This window comes from Dermacentor albipictus, chromosome 1, assembly GCF_038994185.2.
Source record: "Dermacentor albipictus isolate Rhodes 1998 colony chromosome 1, USDA_Dalb.pri_finalv2, whole genome shotgun sequence".
NCBI classification, from domain to species: domain Eukaryota; kingdom Metazoa; phylum Arthropoda; class Arachnida; order Ixodida; family Ixodidae; genus Dermacentor; species Dermacentor albipictus.
In genome coordinates this window covers 60375320-60381866 of record NC_091821.1, presented here as the reverse complement: position 1 = coordinate 60381866, position 6547 = coordinate 60375320, and the positions used below count along the sequence as shown (strand labels likewise).

Here is a 6547-nt window from a genome sequence, read left to right as displayed (position 1 = left end):
AGAGGGGCACCCCACAGGGGTCAGTCATTTCCCCCTGTTTATTCAATATAGCCATGGTTGACCTAAGCAGAAAGCTTCTCGAGATTGAAGGCATCAAACACACTATGTATGCCGACGATATAACTATATGGTGCACAGGAGGCAATGACGGTCAGGTTGAGGGAGCCTTACAGGAGGCAATAGACACTATTGAAACCTATCTCGAACCCACCGGTCTCAGATGCTCCCCCTTGAAGTCGGAACTTTTGCTGTATAGTCCCAAGAAACGCGGTCCAAGGCGCAAGGGATATATAGTTAGAAGACAGAGACATTAACTTATATACAAGAAACGGTTGCCGTATACCCAGAGTCGATTCAATCAAGGGCTTGGGCATGATCGTTGAGTCAGGGGGTACAAATGGCAAGACTATACGCAAGCTAATTGCTAAAACTGAAAGTGCTGTTCGTTTAGTTCGGAGGGTATCAAATCGGCATCATGGACTCAAGGAGGATAACCTCATTCGACTAATGCATGCCTTCGTTCTGTGCCACTTTAGATACGTGGCAGCCATGCATCGATGGAAACGGGCAGAGCGGGATAAATTGAATGCACAGCTTAGGAAGATTACCAAGCGGGTTCTCGGGTTACCCGCATACACTTGTACTGAGCGCTTAATGCAGCTTGGCATTCATAACACTCTTGAAGACATTGCAGAGGCCCAGGAGCACGCACAGCTAACTCGCCTCACAACAATGAAGGCAGGGATATCCATCTTGCAGGAACTCGGATATCACCCCGATAGAGTAGCGGAGGAGTTCTCTGACGTTCCTCCGTCGATTCGTGAGAACATTACGGTCGCGCCAATAGCTAGGAACATGCACCCCGATCATAATCGCGGTAGAAGGAGGGCAAGGGCGGCCAACCTCCTTAGGCAAATACACAGTGATCAGCGACAGGTCAGCTTTGTGCATGCCGCTTCTTGTAAGGGACGTCGGGCGTTCACCATCGTCACTGTTGATGGTCGGCAAGGAATCACCAATGCTGCCTCGGTTCGGACGAAGGACTCCGAAATGGCTGAACAAATGGCTATTGCACTAGCCCCGCTGGATAGCTCACGGGATGTCATCTATAGTGATTCAAGATTTGCAGTCAGAACATTTGAAAAAGGCACCGTTTCCAAACGGGCCTTTAGACTTATTGGGGGCAAGGCAATCGCGCATCACTTCATTTATTGGTTTCCGGCACATCAGGGTCAGATAAAGGGTGCTCCTCCCAACCTCAACGAGTCGGCTCACGGGGCTGCGCGTGAACTTGCCCATCGCGCTACCCTCGATCAATCGGAAGCCGACTCCCCAGAGAACAGGGACACGCCCTCCACCTACAACGAGATTACTAAACACTACTATCTCAGCCGCAGAACCTACTTTCTTCCTCATCCGCGCCTCAATAGAGCTCAAGCATTAACGCTCCCTCTACTAAAAACGAATACCTCTCCGAATCCGTCGCTCTTACATATAATCTATCCCGATACTTACACCAACGCTACCTGCCACGATTGTGGAGATATAGCCACGTTAGACCATATGCTCTGGCGGTGTGCCCGGTCACGCTCTATCATCGCTAACAGCTCGGCCAGATGGGAGGCGGTTCTCCGCAGCCCTCTTCTGGCTGACCAACTCTGGGCTGTCCAGCAGGCCCACGATGCGGCCGAGAGGCTCGGCCTTCCGGTTCCCACGTGGGAGCGGCCCGCTTCGTGAAGACTCACGATCTGCAGGACTTCTTTAAAGTTTCACCATACCATACCATACCATACCATGTATTCAGAAATTCATACCAGAGAAATGCGCCTTCATCCACCCAAGTCACTGAAGTGACGTAATCTGTATGGCTCACTCTTAATACGTGGCAAGGTTGGCTCAATGCTTCGAGGCTTCTGACGTTGAAAAGGCACTTTTGTAGGAACGCATGCAGTGAAGCCACCTTACATGGGCATCTACCTTCTGTTAGATCGTCAGATGCCCCCAAAACATGACATTTCCAGCGCTTTTATGTAAAGTAGCATTTGTGGAAGGTGAAAACATAATTCAAAGCATCACAGGGTAAAGAACTTTTTGCAACTGAGATTCGCTTTCTTCAAAATTTCTCATCCACCAAACCGCAAAGCATTAGTGTAGTGCAGTGAAAGCAGCACATAAGCTAGACCTGCGAACGAACAAGGTGAGTGAGTGAGTGAGTGACGAAACTTTGTTCTGAACGCCTGCAGAACGGTTAGCCGGGAGGCGTTACCGTGACGCGGCCATGACGTCTTCGCGGCGTGTGGCGCCTCTACTTCGGCCGCGGCCGCACCATTCCCTTTGGTCGACCGCGCCTGCCCCTCCTTTGGGGTGGCAGCCTCCCTCCGGTTTCGCTCGGTCGTTGCCTTTCGAGGGCCGCCGAGATCTGCTGGACGGCCTGGGTTTGAACATCTTGGTCATAACATCTCGTTGCGGCCTCGAGCCGCGGCGGGATCGTTGTTAGTGTTGCAGCTTCATGCGGATTCTTAGCACAGTCCCAAAGGATGTGAGCTGCAGTGGCTCTTTCCTTTCGGCACACACAACACAGATCACTTTCATAAACACTTGGACACACGTGCCTCATCAGCACCGGGGTGAATAACGACCCCGTTTGAAGTTGTCGGTATAAAACCGCCTCCTTACGGGTCAAGCCCGGATGAGGTGGCGGCATAGTCCTTCGCTCTAGTCGGTACCATTTCACAATTTCATTGTAGGAAGTCATTTTGTCCTTGCTTTCCCACCACCACGACGGGTCGGCTGCAGTAGCAGCGGCACGGTTGGTTAGTCCTCGCGCCGCCGCGTTCGCCGTCTCGTTGTGGTTAGCGTTGCCGCGATCCGACACATCACTGCCCATGTGGGCCGGAAACCACTTTATCACCACACACCGACTTTCACTCGCGAGATCGACCACACGCAACACACGCGCGGCTTCACCACACACCCTTGCTCTGGCGTAATTTTTCACTGCCGTCCTAGAATCACAGAGCACAGTCGTGCACTCGGGGTCGGCGATGGCCAAAGCAATGGCCACCTCCTCGGCTTGATGCGCCCCTCGAGTCCGCACACTCGCCGCTGTTCTAGTTGCACCGGTCGATGCCCCGACGACTGCAGCGGCGAATGCCTTTCTGTCATGTGGATACTCTGCCGCGTCCACAAACACGGTACCCTTGTCTTTGGCATGGAGATCGATGAGCGCCTTGGCCCTCGCCGCCCTCCGCTCTTTGTGGAACTCAGGGTTCATATTTATTGGTACCGGACATACCCGTAGCCGTCTACTAATTGCGTCCGGTACAGGCACCTCTGTATTTTCGGGTCCCATTTCCTTTGGTCCCAGGCCTAGGTCACGCAGCACTTGTCTGCCCGTTCTTGTTTCTGATAGCCGCGCGAGCTGAGCGGTCCTCTGCGCCTCGGCGATTTCCTCCAGGGTGTTATGCACTCCCAAGGCCAGGAACTTGTCGGTGCTTGTGCAGTCGAGAAGTCCGAGTGCAGCCTTGTACGCTTTGCGTATGAGCGCATTGATCTTATTGCGTTCGCACTGCCTCCAGTTGTGGAAAGCAGCAACGTATCTAATGTGGCTTATAGCGAAGGATTCCACTAGCCGGGTGAGGCTTTCTTCCTTCATGTCTGCTGTTCTGTGCGACACCCTCTTAATGAGGCGGATGGCCGTGGTGACTTTGGCCGCCAGACGGTTGACCGTCTCGCCGTTGACTCGTTTGCGCTCAATCAGCATCCCCAGCACTCGGATCTTCTCGACAGCCGGGATCATGTGACCACCGCTCGTCCTGATCTTTATTGTGTCTTGCTCTCTCGCAGGCTCGTTGCCTTTCGTCTTCCTAGCTGTCCTTTTCGGAGGAACCACCAACAGCTCAGACTTGCTTGGGGAGCAGACGAGCCCAGACCCGTCCAGCTGCTCCTCGATAGCGTCAACCGCCTCTTGCAATGTATTCTCGATGTGTCCGTCGCTTCCTCCTGGGACCCAGAGCGTTATGTCGTCGGCATAGATGGTGTGTCGGACCCGCGCGACTCGTGAGAGGCGCTCGGCCACCCCTATCATTACAAGGTTGAAAAGCAATGGCGAGATGACTGAGCCCTGGGGGGTCCCGACACCGCTGAGCTTCTTCTTTTGGAGCCGCAGGTCACCGGCAATGATTTCAGTAGTCCGCTCCGTCAAAAAATCCTTGATGTACGCATAAGTTCTCTTGCCCATGTTTAGCCGTGACACCTGGGCCAGAATCGCAGAGTGTCTTACTTTGTCAAAAGCGCTCTGCAGGTCCAAACCCAAGATGGCTCGCTTGTCTTTTGTGTTGGTAGTGTCATCGAGGATGTCATTTTTCAGTTGTATCATGGCGTCCTGAGTTCCGAGCTTGTTTCGGAACCCGATGATGGTGTTTGGGTAGAGCCCCGAATCTTCCAGGTACCTCTGCCACCTGTTCATGAGTACATGCTCCAACGCTTTGCCCACACAGGACGTAAGCGAGATCGGCCGGAGGTTCTCAATGTTGGGTGGCTTGCCCGGCTTGGGAATTAAGATGGTCTTGGCTGCTTTCCACTGCCGAGGTAATGATCCGGCTCGCCAGCAAGTGTTGAAGTATGCCGTGAGGTTCTCTATCGCCGCTTCGTTAAGATTTTTCAGCGCTCTGTTCGTAACGCGGTCAGGACCAGCGGCGGAGTTGCTGTTGAGATCGTGCAGGGCAACCCGTACTTCCCATACTTCAATGTCTCGATCTAGCCACTCGTTTGCTTCGCCTAGGTAGTCCGGGTGCGTGTCTGTGGGAGTGACCGGGAGGTACTTGTCGTCGAGGCGTTTCTTCACTTCGTCTTCCCCGTGCTCGGTCAGCGCCCTGTGGATGATTTTGGCCAAGTTGTGGTGCTGGTGAGACTTGGTCGTGGTCGCATCCAAAAGATGCCTCAGCATACTCTACGTCTTGCTGCAGTGCATCTGGCCGTCCGCTGCGTTACAAACCTCATTCCATTGCTGTGTGCATAGCACTCGGCTGTGGCACTCGATCTCGTGGTTGAGTTCGGCGACATTCTTGCGTAGCTTTCTGTTTGTCCTCTGCGTCTTCCACCTTGACAGGATGGACTGCTTGGCTTCGATGAGGTGGGCGAGGCGGCTGTCGACCCTGTGGACACGCTCGTCCGTCTCGACTTCCTTGGTGGCCTGGTCTACCCTGTTTACAATCTCGGTGGACCACTTCTCAATGTCCGTAATTTCGGTTTGCTCCTCGGGTAACAATCCTCGAAACACGTCCCAGTCAGTAAATCTATGTTTCCGAAGGCTTCTGCCAACTTCGTCGGTACCACCGAGCGGGACAGCGACCTCCACAATGTAATGGTCACTTCCCAATTCGTGGCCCGTGTTGCGCCATTCGAAGTCCGCCATACCACCGCCATTACTCCTGACGAAAGTGAGATCGGGCGTTGTGTCTCGGGTGATCGAGTTGCCGATTCTTGTAGGGTATGCTGGGTCGGTAATTAGATTTAGTCCCAAGTCGGTAGCATCTTGCATTAGGTCCCTGCCCTTTGCCAATGTTTTGGGGTAACCCCAGGCTTGATTCGGTGCGTTGAAGTCCCTGCAGATTACCAGCCTGTTGTCGGGCCCCGCGACGTTGCACGCTTTGTGTAACAGTGCTTTGAATTTCTGCTTTCCGTGTGAAGGGCTACTGTACACGTTTACCAGAAAAGAGCTTTCCTTCTGCTTTTTCCCGGTAACCACCTCTACCATGGTGTGCTCGATTGGGCTTTTGCTCAATAACTCGTGCTCGATGTACGTGATGCCTTTTCTCACCAAGGTGCAAACTCCCCTGCCGCTACTGCCGGCCGCGGTCCGGAAGCTTGGTGGGCTGGCGTGGGATCGGTAACCTGAGAGCTTTACTTCCTCAATGAGGGTCTCTTGCAACATGATAATATATGGCTTTCTTGATACTTGTTCTAAGTGTTGCTGAAGTGCAGCCTTTTTCCCAGCAAAACCGTTGCAATTCCAATGCCAGACCAGGAGGCCTTTCACTGCTGTTGTGGTTGCGGTGGTTGATGTCCTATCCATGTTTGCTGAAAGTTAGCCATTTGCGTTGCCAAATTCTGTACTGTCGTCGTTAATTGCTGGCACGTCTGTTCAATTGCTATGAAACGGTCGGTAATTGTCTTGGTGAATGTCGTGCGAATATACTCTTCAAAGTGGGTGAGCCTATCTTCAAGGTTGTCTACCCTATCACTGAGTCTCCGCTCTTTAAGATTTTCAATTGCTCTCCTCTTGGGTGCCGGACCCGCCGAGGCCGCGTTCTCTGTCCTCGGGTTCACCGCTACTTCGGGTTCATCCTCGGTCATTGCCATCTGCTGTGGTTGTGGCGATAAAGGCTGTGCGTGCTGCTGTTGTAGCTGGACCGTCATCATTCTCTTGATCTCTGCCATTTCCTTGCTGAGCTTATTGACTGTCGCCTCTAGTTCAGTGTTCTTCTTCCGCAACGCCTCGTTTGCTTCTCTTAGCGCCTTCATTGCCTCAATTTCGTCTTTAAAT

General features: G+C 53.0%; 1 pseudogene; it reads right to left on the bottom strand.

Moving 5' to 3' along the window:
* Positions 1-2395: 2395 nt before the first annotated feature.
* Positions 2396-5416, bottom strand: LOC139056081 (uncharacterized; annotated as a pseudogene).
* Positions 5417-6547: the final 1131 nt, after the last annotated feature.